We start from the raw sequence: 22,705 nt of genomic DNA, 5'->3' as shown, positions 1-22,705 counted from the left end.
AGGCCTTTGTAAGACTCGTTCCCTGTAGGCTGTAAAACACCAGTGCAGAGCAAGTTGTTTCTTAGCTGCCCAAAGAGCTGGAAGCCCCACGCTGTGGGGCCTGTCTCCCCTTGGGGAAACAAGGCTGGACTTTGTGCCTTGCAGCTCTAGGCCCATGTAGGACACGGCAGAGCAGAAGTACTACTTCAGCCATATCAGGGCTGGGAAGAAACTGCGTTTCACAGTCCTTTGCAAGACATGTTCCCGGTAGGCTGTAAGAGCCCTATGCAGAGCGAGTTGTTTCTTAACTGCCGAAAGAGCTGGAAGCTGGACCTGAGGGACTTGTCTACCCTTGTGGAAACAAGGCAGGACTTTGTGCCTTGCAGCTCTAGCGCCATGTAGGACCCGGCAGAGCAGAAGTTCTACTTCAGCCAGATCAGGGCTGGGAAGAAACTGCGTTTCACAGGCCTTTGTAAGACTCGTTCCCTGTAGGTTGTAAAACACCAGTGCAGAGCAAGTTGTTTCTTAGCTGCCCAAAGAGCTGGAAGCCCCACGCTGTGGGGCCTGTCTGCCCTTGAGGAGTCAAGGCAGGACTTTGAGCCTTGCAACTCTAGGCCGATGTAGGACACAGCACAGCAGCAGTTCTACGTCAGCGAGATAAGGCCTGCAAAGAAACTGCGTTTCAGAGGCCTTTGTAAGAGATGTTCCCGGTAGGCTCTAAGAGACGTGTGTAGAGCGAGTTGTTTCTCAGCTTCCAAAGAGCTGGAAGCAAGATGCTTTGGGGCCCAACTCGCCCTTTGGAAAGGAGACGGCACGTTGTGCCTTTCAGCTCTAGGGCAATGTAGCACACCCAGAGCAGAAGTTCTACTTCAGCCAGATCAGGCCTGCCAAGAAACTGCGTTCACAGGCCTTGGGAACAGATGTTCCACATAGGCTGTAAGAGCACTGGGCAGAGCCAGTTGTTTCTTAGCTTCCCAAAGAGCTGGAAGCAAGATGCTTTGGGGCCTCTCTGCCCCTTTGCAAACAAGGCAGCCCTTCTGGTCTGGCTGCTGTAGGCAAATGTAGCACACCCAGAGCAGAAATTCTACTTCAGTAAGATCAGGCCTGCCAAGAAACTGCGTTTCACAGGCCTTTGGAAGTGATGTTCCCGGTAGGCTGTGGTAGCATTTTTCAGTGCCAGTTGTTTCTTAGCTTCCCACAGAGCTGGAAGCAAGATGTATGGGGCCTCTCTCCCCCTTTGGAAACAAGGCAACCCTTTGAGCCTGGCAGCTCTATGCCAATGTAGCACACCCAGAGCAGAAGGTCTGCTTCAGCCAGATCAGGCCTGCCAAGAAACTGCATTTCACAGGCCTTGGTAACAGATGTTCCAGGTAGGTTGTAAGAACACTGGGCAGAGCCAGTAGTTTCTTAGCCACCCAAAGAGCTGGAAGCAAGATGCTTTGGGGCCTCTCTACCCCTTTGCAAGGAAGCCAGCACTTTGGGCATGGCAGCTCTATGCCAATGTAGCACACCCAGAGCAGAAATTCTACTTCAGTAAGATCAGGCCTGCAAAGAAACTGCGTTTCACAGGCCTTTGGAAGAGATGTTCCCGGTAGGCTGTAAGAGCACTGTGCAGAGCGAGTTGTTTCTTAGGTTCCCAAAGAGCTGGAAGCAAGATGCTGTGGGGCCCAACTCGCCCTTTGGAAAGAAGCCTGCACGTTGTGCCTTTCAGCTCTAGGGCAATGTGGCACACCCAGAGCAGAAGTTCCACTTCAGCCAGATCAGGCCTGCAAAGAAACTGCGTTTCACAGGCCTCGTAAGACATGTTCCCGGTAGGCTGTAAGAGCGCTGTGCAGAACGAGTTGTTTCTTAGCTTCCCAAAGAGCTGGAAGCAAGATGCTCTGGGTCCCACCTCGCCCTTTTTTAAGAAGCCTGCACGTTGTGCCTTTGAGCTCTAGGTCAATGTGGCACACCCAGAGCAGAAGTTCTACTTCAGCCAGATCAGGGCTGGGAAGAAACTGCGTTTCACAGTCCTTTGTAAGACATGTTCCCGGTAGGCTGTAAGAGCCCTATGCAGAGCGAGTTGTTTCTTAGCTGCCGAAAGAGCTGGATGTTTTACCTGAGGGGCTTGTCTACCCTTGTGGAATCAAGGCAGAACTTTGCGCCTTGCAGCTCTAGCGCCATGTAGGACCCGGCAGAGCAGAAGTTCTACTTCAGCCAGATCAGGGCTGGGAAGAAACTGCGTTTCACAGGCCTTTGTAAGACTCGTTCCCTGTAGGCTGTAAAACACAAGTGCAGAGCAAGTTGTTTCTTAGCGGCCCAAAGAGGTGGAAGCCCCACACTGTGGGGCCTGTCTGCCCTTGAGGAATCAAGGCAGGACTTTGAGACTTGCAACTCTAGGCCGAAGTAGGATATGGCATAGCAGCAGTTCTACCTCAGCGAGATAAGGCCTGCAAAGAAACTGCATTTCTCAGGCCTTTGCAAGAGATGCTCCCGGTTGGCTGTAAGAGCACTGTGCAGAGCGAGTTGTTTCTTAGCTTTCCAAAGAGCTGGAAGCAGGATGCTGTGGGGCCCAACTCGCCCTTTGGAAAGAAGCCTGCACGTTGTGCCTTTCAGCTCTAGGGCAAAGTAGCACACCCAGACCAGAAGACCTACTTCAGCCAGATCAGGCCTGCAAAGAAACTGCGTTTCACAGGCTTTTGGAAGAGATGTTCCCGGTAGGCTGTAAGAGCACTGTGCAGAGCGAGTTGTTTCTTAGCTTCCCAAAGAGCTGGAAGCAGGATGCTGTGGGGCCCAACTCGCCCTTTGGAAAGAAGCCTGCACGTTGTGCCTTTCAGCTCTAGGGCAAAGTAGCACACCCAGAGCAGAAGTCCTACTTCAGCCAGATCAGGCCTGCAAAGAAACTGCGTTTCACAGGCCTTTGGAAGAGATGTTCCCGGTAGGCTGTAAGCGCACTGTGCAGAGCGAGTGGTTTCTTAGCTTCCCAAAGAGCTGGAAGCAAGATGCTGTGGGGCCCAACTCGCCCTTTGGAAAGAAGCCTGCACGTTGTGCCTTTCAGCTCTAGGGCAAAGTAGCACACCCAGAGCAGAAGTCCTACTTCAGCCAGATCAGGCCTGCAAAGAAACTGCGTTTCACAGGCCTTTGGAAGAGATGTTCCCGGTAGGCTGTAAGAGCACTGTGCAGAGCGAGTTGTTTCTTAGGTTCCCAAAGAGCTGGAAGCAAGATGCTGTGGGCCCCAACTCGCCCTTTGGAAAGAAGCCTGCACGTTGTGCCTTTCAGCTCTAGGGCAAAGTAGCACACCCAGAGCAGAAGTCCTACTTCAGCCAGATCAGGCCTGCAAAGAAACTGCGTTTCACAGGCCTTTGGAAGAGATGTTCCCGGTAGGCTGTAAGAGCACTGTGCAGAGCGAGTTGTTCCTTAACTTCCCAAAGAGCTGGAAGCAAGAGGCTGTGGGGCCCAACTCGCCCTCTGGAAAGAAGCCTGCACGTTGTGCCTTTCAGCTCTAGGGCAATGTAGCACACCCAGAGCAGAAGGTCTGCTTCAGCCAGATCAGGCCTGCCAAGAAACTGCATTTCACAGGCCTTGGTAACAGATGTTCCAGGTAGGTTGTAAGAACACTGGGCAGAGCCAGTAGTTTCTTAGCTACCCAAAGAGCTGGAAGCAAGACGCTTTGGGGCCTCTCTACCCCTTTGCAAGGAAGCCAGCACTTTGGGCATGGCAGCTCTATGCCAATGCAGCACACCCAGTGCAGAAGTTCTGCTTCAGTCAGATCAGGCCTACCAAGAAACTGCGTTTCACAGGCCTTTGTAAGATATCTTCCCGGTAGGCTGTAAAACACCAATGCAGAGCGAGTTGTTGCCTAGCTGCGCAAAGAGCTGGTAGCTGGATGCTGAGGGTCTAGTCTCCCCTTGGGGAAGCAAGGCAGGACTTTGTGCCTTGCAGCTCTAGGCCCATGTAGGACACGGCAGAGCAGAAGTTCTACTTCAGCAAGATAAGTCCTGGGAAGAAACTGCATTTCGCAGGCCTTTGTAAGACTCGATCCCTGTAGGCTGTAAAACAGCAGTGCAGAGCAAGTTGTTTCTCAGCTGCCCAAAGAGCTGGAAGCCCCATGCTGTGGGGCCTGTCTGCCCTTGAGGACACAAGGCAGGAATTTGTGCCTTGCAGCTCTAGGCCCATGTAGGACACGGCAGAGCAGAAGTTCTACTTCAGCAAGATCAGGCCTGGGAAGAAACTGCGTTTCACAGGCCTTTGTAAGACTCGTTCCCTGTAGGCTGTAAAACACCAGTGCAGAGCAAGTTGTTTCTTAGCTGCCCAAAGAGCTGGAAGCCCCACGCTGTGGGGCCTGTCTCCCCTTGGGGAAACAAGGCTGGACTTTGTGCCTTGCAGCTCTAGGCCCATGTAGGACACGGCAGAGCAGAAGTACTACTTCAGCCATATCAGGGCTGGGAAGAAACTGCGTTTCACAGTCCTTTGCAAGACATGTTCCCGGTAGGCTGTAAGAGCCCTATGCAGAGCGAGTTGTTTCTTAACTGCCGAAAGAGCTGGAAGCTGGACCTGAGGGACTTGTCTACCCTTGTGGAAACAAGGCAGGACTTTGTGCCTTGCAGCTCTAGCGCCATGTAGGACCCGGCAGAGCAGAAGTTCTACTTCAGCCAGATCAGGGCTGGGAAGAAACTGCGTTTCACAGGCCTTTGTAAGACTCGTTCCCTGTAGGTTGTAAAACACCAGTGCAGAGCAAGTTGTTTCTTAGCTGCCCAAAGAGCTGGAAGCCCCACGCTGTGGGGCCTGTCTGCCCTTGAGGAGTCAAGGCAGGACTTTGAGCCTTGCAACTCTAGGCCGATGTAGGACACAGCACAGCAGCAGTTCTACGTCAGCGAGATAAGGCCTGCAAAGAAACTGCGTTTCAGAGGCCTTTGTAAGAGATGTTCCCGGTAGGCTCTAAGAGACGTGTGTAGAGCGAGTTGTTTCTCAGCTTCCAAAGAGCTGGAAGCAAGATGCTTTGGGGCCCAACTCGCCCTTTGGAAAGGAGACGGCACGTTGTGCCTTTCAGCTCTAGGGCAATGTAGCACACCCAGAGCAGAAGTTCTACTTCAGCCAGATCAGGCCTGCCAAGAAACTGCGTTCACAGGCCTTGGGAACAGATGTTCCACATAGGCTGTAAGAGCACTGGGCAGAGCCAGTTGTTTCTTAGCTTCCCAAAGAGCTGGAAGCAAGATGCTTTGGGGCCTCTCTGCCCCTTTGCAAACAAGGCAGCCCTTCTGGTCTGGCTGCTGTAGGCAAATGTAGCACACCCAGAGCAGAAATTCTACTTCAGTAAGATCAGGCCTGCCAAGAAACTGCGTTTCACAGGCCTTTGGAAGTGATGTTCCCGGTAGGCTGTGGTAGCATTTTTCAGTGCCAGTTGTTTCTTAGCTTCCCACAGAGCTGGAAGCAAGATGTATGGGGCCTCTCTCCCCCTTTGGAAACAAGGCAACCCTTTGAGCCTGGCAGCTCTATGCCAATGTAGCACACCCAGAGCAGAAGGTCTGCTTCAGCCAGATCAGGCCTGCCAAGAAACTGCATTTCACAGGCCTTGGTAACAGATGTTCCAGGTAGGTTGTAAGAACACTGGGCAGAGCCAGTAGTTTCTTAGCCACCCAAAGAGCTGGAAGCAAGATGCTTTGGGGCCTCTCTACCCCTTTGCAAGGAAGCCAGCACTTTGGGCATGGCAGCTCTATGCCAATGTAGCACACCCAGAGCAGAAATTCTACTTCAGTAAGATCAGGCCTGCAAAGAAACTGCGTTTCACAGGCCTTTGGAAGAGATGTTCCCGGTAGGCTGTAAGAGCACTGTGCAGAGCGAGTTGTTTCTTAGGTTCCCAAAGAGCTGGATCAAGATGCTGTGGGGCCCAACTCGCCCTTTGGAAAGAAGCCTGCACGTTGTGCCTTTCAGCTCTAGGGCAATGTGGCACACCCAGAGCAGAAGTTCCACTTCAGCCAGATCAGGCCTGCAAAGAAACTGCGTTTCACAGGCCTCGTAAGACATGTTCCCGGTAGGCTGTAAGAGCGCTGTGCAGAGCGAGTTGTTTCTTAGCTTCCCAAAGAGCTGGAAGCAAGATGCTCTGGGTCCCACCTCGCCCTTTTTTAAGAAGCCTGCACGTTGTGCCTTTGAGCTCTAGGTCAATGTGGCACACCCAGAGCAGAAGTTCTACTTCAGCCAGATCAGGGCTGGGAAGAAACTGCGTTTCACAGTCCTTTGTAAGACATGTTCCCGGTAGGCTGTAAGAGCCCTATGCAGAGCGAGTTGTTTCTTAGCTGCCGAAAGAGCTGGATGTTTTACCTGAGGGGCTTGTCTACCCTTGTGGAATCAAGGCAGAACTTTGCGCCTTGCAGCTCTAGCGCCATGTAGGACCCGGCAGAGCAGAAGTTCTACTTCAGCCAGATCAGGGCTGGGAAGAAACTGCGTTTCACAGGCCTTTGTAAGACTCGTTCCCTGTAGGCTGTAAAACACAAGTGCAGAGCAAGTTGTTTCTTAGCGGCCCAAAGAGGTGGAAGCCCCACGCTGTGGGGCCTGTCTGCCCTTGAGGAATCAAGGCAGGACTTTGAGACTTGCAACTCTAGGCCGAAGTAGGATATGGCATAGCAGCAGTTCTACCTCAGCGAGATAAGGCCTGCAAAGAAACTGCATTTCTCAGGCCTTTGCAAGAGATGCTCCCGGTTGGCTGTAAGAGCACTGTGCAGAGCGAGTTGTTTCTTAGCTTTCCAAAGAGCTGGAAGCAGGATGCTGTGGGGCCCAACTCGCCCTTTGGAAAGAAGCCTGCACGTTGTGCCTTTCAGCTCTAGGGCAAAGTAGCACACCCAGAGCAGAAGTCCTACTTCAGCCAGATCAGGCCTGCAAAGAAACTGCGTTTCACAGGCCTTTGGAAGAGATGTTCCCGGTAGGCTGTAAGCGCACTGTGCAGAGCGAGTGGTTTCTTAGCTTCCCAAAGAGCTGGAAGCAAGATGCTGTGGGGCCCAACTCGCCCTTTGGAAAGAAGCCTGCACGTTGTGCCTTTCAGCTCTAGGGCAAAGTAGCACACCCAGAGCAGAAGTCCTACTTCAGCCAGATCAGGCCTGCAAAGAAACTGCGTTTCACAGGCCTTTGGAAGAGATGTTCCCGGTAGGCTGTAAGAGCACTGTGCAGAGCGAGTTGTTTCTTAGGTTCCCAAAGAGCTGGAAGCAAGATGCTGTGGGCCCCAACTCGCCCTTTGGAAAGAAGCCTGCACGTTGTGCCTTTCAGCTCTAGGGCAAAGTAGCACACCCAGAGCAGAAGTCCTACTTCAGCCAGATCAGGCCTGCAAAGAAACTGCGTTTCACAGGCCTTTGGAAGAGATGTTCCCGGTAGGCTGTAAGAGCACTGTGCAGAGCGAGTTGTTCCTTAACTTCCCAAAGAGCTGGAAGCAAGAGGCTGTGGGGCCCAACTCGCCCTCTGGAAAGAAGCCTGCACGTTGTGCCTTTCAGCTCTAGGGCAATGTAGCACACCCAGAGCAGAAGGTCTGCTTCAGCCAGATCAGGCCTGCCAAGAAACTGCATTTCACAGGCCTTGGTAACAGATGTTCCAGGTAGGTTGTAAGAACACTGGGCAGAGCCAGTAGTTTCTTAGCTACCCAAAGAGCTGGAAGCAAGACGCTTTGGGGCCTCTCTACCCCTTTGCAAGGAAGCCAGCACTTTGGGCATGGCAGCTCTATGCCAATGCAGCACACCCAGTGCAGAAGTTCTGCTTCAGTCAGATCAGGCCTACCAAGAAACTGCGTTTCACAGGCCTTTGTAAGATATCTTCCCGGTAGGCTGTAAAACACCAATGCAGAGCGAGTTGTTGCCTAGCTGCGCAAAGAGCTGGTAGCTGGATGCTGAGGGTCTAGTCTCCCCTTGGGGAAGCAAGGCAGGACTTTGTGCCTTGCAGCTCTAGGCCCATGTAGGACACGGCAGAGCAGAAGTTCTACTTCAGCAAGGTAAGTCCTGGGAAGAAACTGCATTTCGCAGGCCTTTGTAAGACTCGATCCCTGTAGGCTGTAAAACAGCAGTGCAGAGCAAGTTGTTTCTCAGCTGCCCAAAGAGCTGGAAGCCCCATGCTGTGGGGCCTGTCTGCCCTTGAGGACACAAGGCAGGAATTTGTGCCTTGCAGCTCTAGGCCCATGTAGGACACGGCAGAGCAGAAGTTCTACTTCAGCAAGATCAGGCCTGGGAAGAAACTGCGTTTCACAGGCCTTTGTAAGACTCGTTCCCTGTAGGCTGTAAAACACCAGTGCAGAGCAAGTTGTTTCTTAGCTGCCCAAAGAGCTGGAAGCCCCACGCTGTGGGGCCTGTCTCCCCTTGGGGAAACAAGGCTGGACTTTGTGCCTTGCAGCTCTAGGCCCATGTAGGACACGGCAGAGCAGAAGTACTACTTCAGCCATATCAGGGCTGGGAAGAAACTGCGTTTCACAGTCCTTTGCAAGACATGTTCCCGGTAGGCTGTAAGAGCCCTATGCAGAGCGAGTTGTTTCTTAACTGCCGAAAGAGCTGGAAGCTGGACCTGAGGGACTTGTCTACCCTTGTGGAAACAAGGCAGGACTTTGTGCCTTGCAGCTCTAGCGCCATGTAGGACCCGGCAGAGCAGAAGTTCTACTTCAGCCAGATCAGGGCTGGGAAGAAACTGCGTTTCACAGGCCTTTGTAAGACTCGTTCCCTGTAGGTTGTAAAACACCAGTGCAGAGCAAGTTGTTTCTTAGCTGCCCAAAGAGCTGGAAGCCCCACGCTGTGGGGCCTGTCTGCCCTTGAGGAGTCAAGGCAGGACTTTGAGCCTTGCAACTCTAGGCCGATGTAGGACACAGCACAGCAGCAGTTCTACCTCAGCGAGATAAGGCCTGCAAAGAAACTGCGTTTCAGAGGCCTTTGTAAGAGATGTTCCCGGTAGGCTCTAAGAGACGTGTGTAGAGCGAGTTGTTTCTCAGCTTCCAAAGAGCTGGAAGCAAGATGCTTTGGGGTCCAACTCGCCCTTTGGAAAGGAGACGGCACGTTGTGCCTTTCAGCTCTAGGGCAATGTAGCACACCCAGAGCAGAAGTTCTACTTCAGCCAGATCAGGCCTGCCAAGAAACTGCGTTCACAGGCCTTGGGAACAGATGTTCCACATAGGCTGTAAGAGCACTGGGCAGAGCCAGTTGTTTCTTAGCTTCCCAAAGAGCTGGAAGCAAGATGCTTTGGGGCCTCTCTGCCCCTTTGCAAACAAGGCAGCCCTTCTGGTCTGGCTGCTGTAGGCAAATGTAGCACACCCAGAGCAGAAATTCTACTTCAGTAAGATCAGGCCTGCCAAGAAACTGCGTTTCACAGGCCTTTGGAAGTGATGTTCCCGGTAGGCTGTGGTAGCATTTTTCAGTGCCAGTTGTTTCTTAGCTTCCCAAAGAGCTGGAAGCAAGATGTATGGGGCCTCTCTCCCCCTTTGGAAACAAGGCAACCCTTTAAGCCTGGCAGCTCTATGCCAATGTAGCACACCCAGAGCAGAAGGTCTGCTTCAGCCAGATCAGGCCTGCCAAGAAACTGCATTTCACAGGCCTTGGTAACAGATGTTCCAGGTAGGTTGTAAGAACACTGGGCAGAGCCAGTAGTTTCTTAGCCACCCAAAGAGCTGGAAGCAAGATGCTTTGGGGCCTCTCTACCCCTTTGCAAGGAAGCCAGCACTTTGGGCATGGCAGCTCTATGCCAATGTAGCACACCCAGAGCAGAAATTCTACTTCAGTAAGATCAGGCCTGCAAAGAAACTGCGTTTCACAGGCCTTTGGAAGAGATGTTCCCAGTAGGCTGTAAGAGCACTGTGCAGAGCGAGTTGTTTCTTAGCTTCCCAAAGAGCTGGAAGCAAGATGCTGTGGGGCCCAACTCGCCCTTTGGAAAGAAGCCTGCACGTTGTGCCTTTCAGCTCTAGGGCAATGTGGCACACCCAGAGCAGAAGTTCCACTTCAGCCAGATCAGGCCTGCAAAGAAACTGCGTTTCACAGGCCTCGTAAGAGATGTTGCCGGTAGGCTGTAAGAGCGCTGTGCAGAGCGAGTTGTTTCTTAGCTTCCCAAAGAGCTGGAAGCAAGATGCTCTGGGTCCCACCTCGCCCTTTTTTAAGAAGCCTGCACGTTGTGCCTTTGAGCTCTAGGTCAATGTGGCACACCCAGAGCAGAAGTTCTACTTCAGCCAGATCAGGGCTGGGAAGAAACTGCGTTTCACAGTCCTTTGTAAGACATGTTCCCGGTAGGCTGTAAGAGCCCTATGCAGAGCGAGTTGTTTCTTAGCTGCCGAAAGAGCTGGATGTTTTACCTGAGGGGCTTGTCTACCCTTGTGGAATCAAGGCAGAACTTTGCGCCTTGCAGCTCTAGCGCCATGTAGGACCCGGCAGAGCAGAAGTTCTACTTCAGCCAGATCAGGGCTGGGAAGAAACTGCGTTTCACAGGCCTTTGTAAGACTCGTTCCCTGTAGGCTGTAAAACACAAGTGCAGAGCAAGTTGTTTCTTAGCGGCCCAAAGAGGTGGAAGCCCCACGCTGTGGGGCCTGTCTGCCCTTGAGGAATCAAGGCAGGACTTTGAGACTTGCAACTCTAGGCCGAAGTAGGATATGGCATAGCAGCAGTTCTACCTCAGCGAGATAAGGCCTGCAAAGAAACTGCATTTCTCAGGCCTTTGCAAGAGATGCTCCCGGTTGGCTGTAAGAGCACTGTGCAGAGCGAGTTGTTTCTTAGCTTTCCAAAGAGCTGGAAGCAGGATGCTGTGGGGCCCAACTCGCCCTTTGGAAAGAAGCCTGCACGTTGTGCCTTTCAGCTCTAGGGCAAAGTAGCACACCCAGACCAGAAGACCTACTTCAGCCAGATCAGGCCTGCAAAGAAACTGCGTTTCACAGGCTTTTGGAAGAGATGTTCCCGGTAGGCTGTAAGAGCACTGTGCAGAGCGAGTTGTTTCTTAGCTTCCCAAAGAGCTGGAAGCAGGATGCTGTGGGGCCCAACTCGCCCTTTGGAAAGAAGCCTGCACGTTGTGCCTTTCAGCTCTAGGGCAAAGTAGCACACCCAGAGCAGAAGTCCTACTTCAGCCAGATCAGGCCTGCAAAGAAACTGCGTTTCACAGGCCTTTGGAAGAGATGTTCCCGGTAGGCTGTAAGCGCACTGTGCAGAGCGAGTGGTTTCTTAGCTTCCCAAAGAGCTGGAAGCAAGATGCTGTGGGGCCCAACTCGCCCTTTGGAAAGAAGCCTGCACGTTGTGCCTTTCAGCTCTAGGGCAAACTAGCACACCCAGAGCAGAAGTCCTACTTCAGCCAGATCAGGCCTGCAAAGAAACTGCGTTTCACAGGCCTTTGGAAGAGATGTTCCCGGTAGGCTGTAAGAGCACTGTGCAGAGCGAGTTGTTTCTTAGGTTCCCAAAGAGCTGGAAGCAAGATGCTGTGGGCCCCAACTCGCCCTTTGGAAAGAAGCCTGCACGTTGTGCCTTTCAGCTCTAGGGCAAAGTAGCACACCCAGAGCAGAAGTCCTACTTCAGCCAGATCAGGCCTGCAAAGAAACTGCGTTTCACAGGCCTTTGGAAGAGATGTTCCCGGTAGGCTGTAAGAGCACTGTGCAGAGCGAGTTGTTCCTTAACTTCCCAAAGAGCTGGAAGCAAGAGGCTGTGGGGCCCAACTCGCCCTCTGGAAAGAAGCCTGCACGTTGTGCCTTTCAGCTCTAGGGCAATGTAGCACACCCAGAGCAGAAGGTCTGCTTCAGCCAGATCAGGCCTGCCAAGAAACTGCATTTCACAGGCCTTGGTAACAGATGTTCCAGGTAGGTTGTAAGAACACTGGGCAGAGCCAGTAGTTTCTTAGCTACCCAAAGAGCTGGAAGCAAGACGCTTTGGGGCCTCTCTACCCCTTTGCAAGGAAGCCAGCACTTTGGGCATGGCAGCTCTATGCCAATGCAGCACACCCAGTGCAGAAGTTCTGCTTCAGTCAGATCAGGCCTACCAAGAAACTGCGTTTCACAGGCCTTTGTAAGATATCTTCCCGGTAGGCTGTAAAACACCAATGCAGAGCGAGTTGTTGCCTAGCTGCGCAAAGAGCTGGTAGCTGGATGCTGAGGGTCTAGTCTCCCCTTGGGGAAGCAAGGCAGGACTTTGTGCCTTGCAGCTCTAGGCCCATGTAGGACACGGCAGAGCAGAAGTTCTACTTCAGCAAGATAAGTCCTGGGAAGAAACTGCATTTCGCAGGCCTTTGTAAGACTCGATCCCTGTAGGCTGTAAAACAGCAGTGCAGAGCAAGTTGTTTCTCAGCTGCCCAAAGAGCTGGAAGCCCCATGCTGTGGGGCCTGTCTGCCCTTGAGGACACAAGGCAGGAATTTGTGCCTTGCAGCTCTAGGCCCATGTAGGACACGGCAGAGCAGAAGTTCTACTTCAGCAAGATCAGGCCTGGGAAGAAACTGCGTTTCACAGGCCTTTGTAAGACTCGTTCCCTGTAGGCTGTAAAACACCAGTGCAGAGCAAGTTGTTTCTTAGCTGCCCAAAGAGCTGGAAGCCCCACGCTGTGGGGCCTGTCTCCCCTTGGGGAAACAAGGCTGGACTTTGTGCCTTGCAGCTCTAGGCCCATGTAGGACACGGCAGAGCAGAAGTACTACTTCAGCCATATCAGGGCTGGGAAGAAACTGCGTTTCACAGTCCTTTGCAAGACATGTTCCCGGTAGGCTGTAAGAGCCCTATGCAGAGCGAGTTGTTTCTTAACTGCCGAAAGAGCTGGAAGCTGGACCTGAGGGACTTGTCTACCCTTGTGGAAACAAGGCAGGACTTTGTGCCTTGCAGCTCTAGCGCCATGTAGGACCCGGCAGAGCAGAAGTTCTACTTCAGCCAGATCAGGGCTGGGAAGAAACTGCGTTTCACAGGCCTTTGTAAGACTCGTTCCCTGTAGGTTGTAAAACACCAGTGCAGAGCAAGTTGTTTCTTAGCTGCCCAAAGAGCTGGAAGCCCCACGCTGTGGGGCCTGTCTGCCCTTGAGGAGTCAAGGCAGGACTTTGAGCCTTGCAACTCTAGGCCGATGTAGGACACAGCACAGCAGCAGTTCTACCTCAGCGAGATAAGGCCTGCAAAGAAACTGCGTTTCAGAGGCCTTTGTAAGAGATGTTCCCGGTAGGCTCTAAGAGACGTGTGTAGAGCGAGTTGTTTCTCAGCTTCCAAAGAGCTGGAAGCAAGATGCTTTGGGGTCCAACTCGCCCTTTGGAAAGGAGACGGCACGTTGTGCCTTTCAGCTCTAGGGCAATGTAGCACACCCAGAGCAGAAGTTCTACTTCAGCCAGATCAGGCCTGCCAAGAAACTGCGTTCACAGGCCTTGGGAACAGATGTTCCACATAGGCTGTAAGAGCACTGGGCAGAGCCAGTTGTTTCTTAGCTTCCCAAAGAGCTGGAAGCAAGATGCTTTGGGGCCTCTCTGCCCCTTTGCAAACAAGGCAGCCCTTCTGGTCTGGCTGCTGTAGGCAAATGTAGCACACCCAGAGCAGAAATTCTACTTCAGTAAGATCAGGCCTGCCAAGAAACTGCGTTTCACAGGCCTTTGGAAGTGATGTTCCCGGTAGGCTGTGGTAGCATTTTTCAGTGCCAGTTGTTTCTTAGCTTCCCAAAGAGCTGGAAGCAAGATGTATGGGGCCTCTCTCCCCCTTTGGAAACAAGGCAACCCTTTGAGCCTGGCAGCTCTATGCCAATGTAGCACACCCAGAGCAGAAGGTCTGCTTCAGCCAGATCAGGCCTGCCAAGAAACTGCATTTCACAGGCCTTGGTAACAGATGTTCCAGGTAGGTTGTAAGAACACTGGGCAGAGCCAGTAGTTTCTTAGCCACCCAAAGAGCTGGAAGCAAGATGCTTTGGGGCCTCTCTACCCCTTTGCAAGGAAGCCAGCACTTTGGGCATGGCAGCTCTATGCCAATGTAGCACACCCAGAGCAGAAATTCTACTTCAGTAAGATCAGGCCTGCAAAGAAACTGCGTTTCACAGGCCTTTGGAAGAGATGTTCCCGGTAGGCTGTAAGAGCACTGTGCAGAGCGAGTTGTTTCTTAGCTTCCCAAAGAGCTGGAAGCAAGATGCTGTGGGGCCCAACTCGCCCTTTGGAAAGAAGCCTGCACGTTGTGCCTTTCAGCTCTAGGGCAATGTGGCACACCCAGAGCAGAAGTTCCACTTCAGCCAGATCAGGCCTGCAAAGAAACTGCGTTTCACAGGCCTCGTAAGAGATGTTGCCGGTAGGCTGTAACAGCGCTGTGCAGAGCGAGTTGTTTCTTAGCTTCCCAAAGAGCTGGAAGCAAGATGCTCTGGGTCCCACCTCGCCCTTTTTTAAGAAGCCTGCACGTTGTGCCTTTGAGCTCTAGGTCAATGTGGCACACCCAGAGCAGAAGTTCTACTTCAGCCAGATCAGGGCTGGGAAGAAACTGCGTTTCACAGTCCTTTGTAAGACATGTTCCCGGTAGGCTGTAAGAGCCCTATGCAGAGCGAGTTGTTTCTTAGCTGCCGAAAGAGCTGGATGTTTTACCTGAGGGGCTTGTCTACCCTTGTGGAATCAAGGCAGAACTTTGCGCCTTGCAGCTCTAGCGCCATGTAGGACCCGGCAGAGCAGAAGTTCTACTTCAGCCAGATCAGGGCTGGGAAGAAACTGCGTTTCACAGGCCTTTGTAAGACTCGTTCCCTGTAGGCTGTAAAACACAAGTGCAGAGCAAGTTGTTTCTTAGCGGCCCAAAGAGGTGGAAGCCCCACGCTGTGGGGCCTGTCTGCCCTTGAGGAATCAAGGCAGGACTTTGAGACTTGCAACTCTAGGCCGAAGTAGGATATGGCATAGCAGCAGTTCTACCTCAGCGAGATAAGGCCTGCAAAGAAACTGCATTTCTCAGGCCTTTGCAAGAGATGCTCCCGGTTGGCTGTAAGAGCACTGTGCAGAGCGAGTTGTTTCTTAGCTTTCCAAAGAGCTGGAAGCAGGATGCTGTGGGGCCCAACTCGCCCTTTGGAAAGAAGCCTGCACGTTGTGCCTTTCAGCTCTAGGGCAAAGTAGCACACCCAGACCAGAAGACCTACTTCAGCCAGATCAGGCCTGCAAAGAAACTGCGTTTCACAGGCTTTTGGAAGAGATGTTCCCGGTAGGCTGTAAGAGCACTGTGCAGAGCGAGTTGTTTCTTAGCTTCCCAAAGAGCTGGAAGCAGGATGCTGTGGGGCCCAACTCGCCCTTTGGAAAGAAGCCTGCACGTTGTGCCTTTCAGCTCTAGGGCAAAGTAGCACACCCAGACCAGAAGTCCTACTTCAGCCAGATCAGGCCTGCAAAGAAACTGCGTTTCACAGGCCTTTGGAAGAGATGTTCCCGGTAGGCTGTAAGCGCACTGTGCAGAGCGAGTGGTTTCTTAGCTTCCCAAAGAGCTGGAAGCAAGATGCAGTGGGGCCCAACTCGCCCTTTGGAAAGAAGCCTGCACGTTGTGCCTTTCAGCTCTAGGGCAAAGTAGCACACCCAGAGCAGAAGTCCTACTTCAGCCAGATCAGGCCTGCAAAGAAACTGCGTTTCACAGACCTTTGGAAGAGATGTTCCCGGTAGGCTGTAAGAGCACTGTGCAGAGCGAGTTGTTTCTTAGCTTCCCAAAGAGCTGGAAGCAAGATGCTGTGGGGCCCAACTCGCCCTTTGGAAAGAAGCCTGCACGTTGTGCCTTTCAGCTCTAGGGCAAAGTAGCACACCCAGAGCAGAAGTCCTACTTCAGCCAGATCAGGCCTGCAAAGAAACTGCGTTTCACAGGCCTTTGGAAGAGATGTTCCCGGTAGGCTGTAAGAGTACTGTGCAGAGCGAGTTGTTTCTTAGCTTCCCAAAGAGCTGGAAGCAAGATGCTTTGGGGCCTCTCTACCCCTTTGCAAGGAAGCCAGCCCTTTGGGCATGGCAGCTCTATGCCAATGCAGCACACCCAGTGCAGAAGTTCTGCTTCAGTCAGATCAGGCCTACCAAGAAACTGCATTTCGCAGGCCTTTGTAAGACTCGATCCCTGTAGGCTGTAAAACACCAGTGCAGAGCAAGTTGTTTCTCAGCTGCCCAAAGAGCTGGAAGCCCCATGCTGTGGGGCCTGTCTGCCCTTGAGGACACAAGGCAGGAATTTGTGCCTTGCAGCTCTAGGCCCATGTAGGACACGGCAGAGCAGAAGTTCTACTTCAGCAAGATCAGGCCTGGGAAGAAACTGCGTTTCACAGGCCTTTGTAAGACTCGTTCCCTGTAGGCTGTAAAACACCAGTGCAGAGCAAGTTGTTTCTTAGCTGCCCAAAGAGCTGGAAGCCCCACGCTGTGGGGCCTGTCTCCCCTTGGGGAAACAAGGCTGGACTTTGTGCCTTGCAGCTCTAGGCCCATGTAGGACACGGCAGAGCAGAAGTACTACTTCAGCCATATCAGGGCTGGGAAGAAACTGCGTTTCACAGTCCTTTGCAAGACATGTTCCCGGTAGGATGTAAGAGCCCTATGCAGAGCGAGTTGTTTCTTAACTGCCGAAAGAGCTGGAAGCTGGACCTGAGGGACTTGTCTACCCTTGTGGAAACAAGGCAGGACTTTGTGCCTTGCAGCTCTAGCGCCATGTAGGACCCGGCAGAGCAGAAGTTCTACTTCAGCCAGATCAGGGCTGGGAAGAAACTGCGTTTCACAGGCCTTTGTAAGACTCGTTCCCTGTAGGTTGTAAAACACCAGTGCAGAGCAAGTTGTTTCTTAGCTGCCCAAAGAGCTGGAAGCCCCACGCTGTGGGGCCTGTCTGCCCTTGAGGAGTCAAGGCAGGACTTTGAGCCTTGCAACTCTAGGCCGATGTAGGACACAGCACAGCAGCAGTTCTACCTCAGCGAGATAAGGCCTGCAAAGAAACTGCGTTTCAGAGGCCTTTGTAAGAGATGTTCCCGGTAGGCTCTAAGAGACGTGTGTAGAGCGAGTTGTTTCTCAGTTTCCAAGGAGCTGGAAGCAAGATGCTTTGGGGCCCAACTCGCCCTTTGGAAAGGAGACGGCACGTTGTGCCTTTCAGCTCTAGGGCAAAGTAGCACACCCAGAGCAGAAGTTCTACTTCAGCCAGATCAGGCCTGCCAAGAAACTGCGTTCACAGGCCTTGGGAACAGATGTTCCACATAGGCTGTAAGAGCACTGGGCAGAGCCAGTTGTTTCTTAGCTTCCCAAAGAGCTGGAAGCAAGATGCTTTGGGGCCTCTCTGCCCCTTTGCAAACAAGGCAGCCCTTCTGGTCTGGCTGCTGTAGGCAAATGTAGCACACCCAGAGCAGAAATTCTACTTCAGTAAGATCAGGCCTGCCAAGAAACTGCGTTTCACAGGCCTTTGGAAGTGATGTTCCCGGTAGGCTGTGGTAGCATTTTTCAGTGCCAGTTGTTTCTTAGCTTCCCAAAGAGCTGGAAGCAAGATGTATGGGGCCTCTCTCCCCCTTTGGAAACAAGGCAACCCTTTGAGCCTGGCAGCTCTATGCCAATGTAGCACACCCAGAGCAGAAGGTCTGCTTCAGCCAGATCAGGCCTGCCAAGAAACTGCATTTCACAGGCCTTGGTAACAGATGTTCCAGGTAGGTTGTAAGAACACTGGGCAGAGCCAGTAGTTTCTTAGCCACCCAAAGAGCTGGAAGCAAGATGCTTTGGGGCCTCTCTACCCCTTTGCAAGGAAGCCAGCACTTTGGGCATGGCAGCTCTATGCCAATGTAGCACACCCAGAGCAGAAATTCTACTTCAGTAAGATCAGGCCTGCAAAGAAACTGCGTTTCTCAGGCCTTTGCAAGAGATGTTCCCAGTAGGCTGTAAGAGCACTGTGCAGAGCGAGTTGTTTCTTAGCTTCCCAAAGAGCTGGAAGCAAGATGCTGTGGGGCCCAACTCGCCCTTTGGAAAGAAGCCTGCACGTTGTGCCTTTCAGCTCTAGGGCAATGTAGCACACCCAGAGCAGAAGTCCTACTTCAGCCAGATCAGGCTTGCAAAGAAACTGCATTTCACAGGCCTTTGTAAGAGATGTTCCCGGTAGGCTGTAAGAGCACTGTGCAGAGCGAGTTGTTTCTTAGCTTCCCAAAGAGCTGGAAGCAAGATGCTCTGCGGCCCAACTCTCCCTTTGGAAAGAAGCCTGCACGTTGTGCCTTTCAGCTATAGGGCAATGTGGCACACCCAGAGCAGAAGTTCCACTTCAGCCAGATCAGGCCTGCAAAGAAACTGCGTTTCACAGGCCTCGTAAGAGATGTTCCCGGTAGGCTGTAAGAGCGCTGTGCAGAGCGAGTTGTTTCTTAGCTTCCCAAAGAGCTGGAAGCAAGATGCTCTGGGTCCCACCTCGCCCCTTTTTAAGAAGCCTGCACGTTGTGCCTTTGAGCTCTAGGTCAATGTGGCACACCCAGACCAGAAGGTCTGCTTCAGCCAGATCAGGCCTGCCAAGAAACTGCATTTCACAGGCCTTGGTAACAGATGTTCCAGGTAGGTTGTAAGAACACTGGGCAGAGCCAGTAGTTTCTTAGCTACCCAAAGAGCTGGAAGCAAGATGCTTTGGGGCCTCTCTACCCCTTTGCAAGGAAGCCAGCACTTTGGGCATGGCAGCTCTATGCCAATGCAGCACACCCCGTGCAGAAGTTCTGCTTCAGTCAGATCAGGCCTACCAAGAAACTGCATTTCGCAGGCCTTTGTAAGACTCGATCCCTGTAGGCTGTAAAACACCAGTGCAGAGCAAGTTGTTTCTCAGCTGCCCAAAGAGCTGGAAGCCCCATGCTGTGGGGCCTGTCTGCCCTTGAGGACACAAGGCAGGAATTTGTGCCTTGCAGCTCTAGGCCCATGTAGGACACGGCAGAGCAGAAGTTCTACTTCAGCAAGATCAGGCCTGGGAAGAAACTGCGTTTCACAGGCCTTTGTAAGACTCGTTCCCTGTAGGCTGTAAAACACCAGTGCAGAGCAAGTTGTTTCTTAGCTGCCCAAAGAGCTGGAAGCCCCACGCTGTGGGGCCTGTCTCCCCTTGGGGAAACAAGGCTGGACTTTGTGCCTTGCAGCTCTAGGCCCATGTAGGACACGGCAGAGCAGAAGTACTACTTCAGCCATATCAGGGCTGGGAAGAAACTGCGTTTCACAGTCCTTTGCAAGACATGTTCCCGGTAGGATGTAAGAGCCCTATGCAGAGCGAGTTGTTTCTTAACTGCCGAAAGAGCTGGAAGCTGGACCTGAGGGACTTGTCTACCCTTGTGGAAACAAGGCAGGACTTTGTGCCTTGCAGCTCTAGCGCCATGTAGGACCCGGCAGAGCAGAAGTTCTACTTCAGCCAGATCAGGGCTGGGAAGAAACTGCGTTTCACAGGCCTTTGTAAGACTCGTTCCCTGTAGGTTGTAAAACACCAGTGCAGAGCAAGTTGTTTCTTAGCTGCCCAAAGAGCTGGAAGCCCCACGCTGTGGGGCCTGTCTGCCCTTGAGGAGTCAAGGCAGGACTTTGAGCCTTGCAACTCTAGGCCGATGTAGGACACAGCACAGCAGCAGTTCTACCTCAGCGAGATAAGGCCTGCAAAGAAACTGCGTTTCAGAGGCCTTTGTAAGAGATGTTCCCGGGAGGCTCTAAGAGACGTGTGTAGAGCGAGTTGTTTCTTAGCTTCCCAAAGAGCTGGAAGCAAGATGCTTTGGGGCCTCTCTGCCCCTTTGCAAACAAGGCAGCCCTTCTGGTCTGGCTGCTGTAGGCAAATGTAGCACACCCAGAGCAGAAATTCTACTTCAGTAAGATCAGGCCTGCCAAGAAACTGCGTTTCACAGGCCTTTGGAAGTGATGTTCCCGGTAGGCTGTGGTAGCATTTTTCAGTGCCAGTTGTTTCTTAGCTTCCCAAAGAGCTGGAAGCAAGATGTATGGGGCCTCTCTCCCCCTTTGGAAACAAGGCAACCCTTTGAGCCTGGCAGCTCTATGCCAATGTAGCACACCCAGAGCAGAAGGTCTGCTTCAGCCAGATCAGGCCTGCCAAGAAACTGCATTTCACAGGCCTTGGTAACAGATGTTCCAGGTAGGTTGTAAGAACACTGGGCAGAGCCAGTAGTTTCTTAGCCACCCAAGAGCTGGAAGCAAGATGCTTTGGGGCCTCTCTACCCCTTTGCAAGGAAGCCAGCACTTTGGGCATGGCAGCTCTATGCCAATGTAGCACACCCAGAGCAGAAATTCTACTTCGGTAAGATCAGGCCTGCAAAGAAACTGCGTTTCACAGGCCTTTGGAAGAGATGTTCCCGGTAGGCTGTAAGAGCACTGTGCAGAGCGAGTTGTTTCTTAGCTTCCCAAAGAGCTGGAAGCAAGATGCTCTGCGGCCCAACTCGCCCTTTGGAAAGAAGCCTGCACGTTGTGCCTTTCAGCTCTAGGGCAATGTAGCACACCCAGAGCAGAAGTTCCACTTCAGCCAGATCAGGCCTGCAAAGAAACTGCGTTTCACAGGCCTCGTAAGAGATGTTCCCGGTAGGCTGTAAGAGCGCTGTGCAGAGCGAGTTGTTTCTTAGCTTCCCAAAGAGCTGGAAGCAAGATGCTCTGGGTCCCACCTCGCCCTTTTTTAAGAAGCCTGCACGTTGTGCCTTTGAGCTCTAGGTCAATGTGGCACACCCAGAGCAGAAGTTCTACTTCAGCCAGATCAGGGCTGGGAAGAAACTGCGTTTCACAGTCCTTTGTAAGACATGTTCCCGGTAGGCTGTAAGAGCCCTATGCAGAGCGAGTTGTTTCTTAGCTGCCGAAAGAGCTGGATGTTTTACCTGAGGGGCTTGTCTACCCTTGTGGAATCAAGGCAGAACTTTGCGCCTTGCAGCTCTAGCGCCATGTAGGACCCGGCAGAGCAGAAGTTCTACTTCAGCCAGATCAGGGCTGGGAAGAAACTGCGTTTCACAGGCCTTTGTAAGACTCGTTCCCTGTAGGCTGTAAAACACAAGTGCAGAGCAAGTTGTTTCTTAGCGGCCCAAAGAGGTGGAAGCCCCACGCTGTGGGGCCTGTCTGCCCTTGAGGAATCAAGGCAGGACTTTGAGACTTGCAACTCTAGGCCGAAGTAGGATATGGCATAGCAGCAGTTCTACCTCAGCGAGATAAGGCCTGCAAAGAAACTGCGTTTCAGAGGCCTTTGTAAGAGATGTTCCCGGTAGGCTCTAAGAGACGTGTGTAGAGCGAGTTGTTTCTCAGCTTCCAAAGAGCTGGAAGCAAGATGCTTTGGGGCCCAACTCGCCCTTTGGAAAGGAGACGGCACGTTGCGCCTTTCAGCTCTAGGGCAATGTAGCACACCCAGAGCAGAAATTCTACTTCAGTAAGATCAGGCCTGCAAAGAAACTGCGTTTCACAGGCCTTTGCAAGAGATGTTCCCGGTAGGCTGTAAGAGCACTGTGCAGAGCGAGTTGTTTCTTAGGTTCCCAAAGAGCTGGAAGCAAGATGCTGTGGGGCCCAACTCGCCCTTTGGAAAGAAGCCTGCACGTTGTGCCTTTCAGCTCTAGGGCAATGTAGCACACCCAGAGCAGAAGTCCTACTTCAGCCAGATCAGGCTTGCAAAGAAACTGCATTTCACAGGCCTTTGTAAGAGATGTTCCCGGTAGCCTGTAAGAGCACTGTGCAGAGCGAGTTGTTTCTTAGCTTCCCAAAGATCTGGAAGCAAGATGCTCTGCGGCCCAACTCTCCCTTTGGAAAGAAGCCTGCACGTTGTGCCTTTCAGCTATAGGGCAATGTGGCACACCCAGAGCAGAAGTTCCACTTCAGCCAGATCAGGCCTGCAAAGAAACTGCGTTTCACAGGCCTCGTAAGAGATGTGTCCGGTAGGCTGTAAGAGCGCTGTGCAGAGCGAGTTGTTTCTTAGCTTCCCAAAGATCTGGAAGCAAGATGCTCTGCGGCCCAACTCTCCCTTTGGAAAGAAGCCTGCACGTTGTGCCTTTCAGGTCTAGGGCAAAGTAGCACACCCAGAGCAGAAGTCTTACTTCAACCAGATCAGGCCTGCAAAGAAACTGCGTTTCACAGGCCTTTGTAAGAGATGTTCCCGGTAGGCTGTAAGAGCACTGTGCAGAGCGAGTTGTTTCTTAGCTTCCCAAAGAGCTGGAAGCAAGATGCTGTGGGGCCCAACTCGCCCTTTGGAAAGAAGCCTGCACGTTGTGCCTTTCAGCTCTAGGGCAATGTAGCACACCCAGACCAGAAGGTCTGCTTCAGCCAGATCAGGCCTGCCAAGAAACTGCATTTCACAGGCCTTGGTAACAGATGTTCCAGGTAGGTTGTAAGAACACTGGGCAGAGCCAGTAGTTTCTTAGCTACCCAAAGAGCTGGAAGCAAGACGCTTTGGGGCCTCTCTACCCCTTTGCAAGGAAGCCAGCACTTTGGGCATGGCAGCTCTATGCCAATGCAGCACACCCAGTGCAGAAGTTCTGCTTCAGTCAGATCAGGCCTACCAAGAAACTGCGTTTCACAGGCCTTTGTAAGATATCTTCCCGGTAGGCTGTAAAACACCAATTCAGAGCGAGTTGTTGCCTAGCTGCGCAAAGAGCTGGTAGCTGGATGCTGAGGGTCTAGTCTCCCCTTGGGGAAGCAAGGCAGGACTTTGTGCCTTGCAGCTCTAGGCCCATGTAGGACACGGCAGAGCAGAAGTTCTACTTCAGCAAGATAAGTCCTGGGAAGAAACTGCATTTCGCAGGCCTTTGTAAGACTCGATCCCTGTAGGCTGTAAAACAGCAGTGCAGAGCAAGTTGTTTCTCAGCTGCCCAAAGAGCTGGAAGCCCCATGCTGTGGGGCCTGTCTGCCCTTGAGGACACAAGGCAGGAATTTGTGCCTTGCAGCTCTAGGCCCATGTAGGAC

This window comes from Equus caballus, chromosome 25 (assembly GCF_041296265.1).
Source record: "Equus caballus isolate H_3958 breed thoroughbred chromosome 25, TB-T2T, whole genome shotgun sequence".
NCBI classification, from domain to species: Eukaryota; Metazoa; Chordata; class Mammalia; order Perissodactyla; family Equidae; genus Equus; species Equus caballus.
Note: the sequence above shows the minus strand (reverse complement) of the source record.